This window comes from Squalius cephalus (assembly GCF_949319135.1).
Source record: "Squalius cephalus genome assembly, chromosome: 1".
NCBI classification, from domain to species: domain Eukaryota; kingdom Metazoa; phylum Chordata; class Actinopteri; order Cypriniformes; family Leuciscidae; genus Squalius; species Squalius cephalus.
Genome location: NC_137122.1, coordinates 31,305,978 through 31,306,497, shown reverse-complemented (window position 1 = coordinate 31,306,497; position 520 = coordinate 31,305,978).

The window sequence follows — 520 nt, the reverse complement described above, 5'->3', positions numbered from 1 at the left end:
AAAATATGACGTGACGTCAGGCGTCGTCTTTAAATATTGATCTCGAGCGCTTGACTGCCGCAAAGCCGCTCTTGAGAACTTCAGAAAGACACAAACATGAGCTGAACGGTGACCGGGCGAGCGCTGCGCGGCTTCGCGTTGGGTACTTGGAAGCAAAATGTGCCTTTTAGACCTGGAATATGCGATTTCCAAAACGGATTACATTTAGTAAGATGCTGTGTCACATTAGCAGGTCTAACAAAGGAATTACTTTAAACATTTTCAACACTATATCAGCACAGAATCAAGTCAAGTCAAGTTGCTGGAGTCCAGATATATGAGGTGATTTCACGTAGCCTACAAAAGTGACGCGACGTCGAAACTAAAGGGCAGTGGAATTACATTTGTTTTTTTGCAAATTTGGAAACTTTACCTTGTTCTTCTCAGACTTCCTGTCATCTTATGTGTCCGCTCGGAAATATTAACTATCATTTTCCCAAATTAGATGTAAGTTCGCGCAGTCGGAGTTGATGGGGAGCTC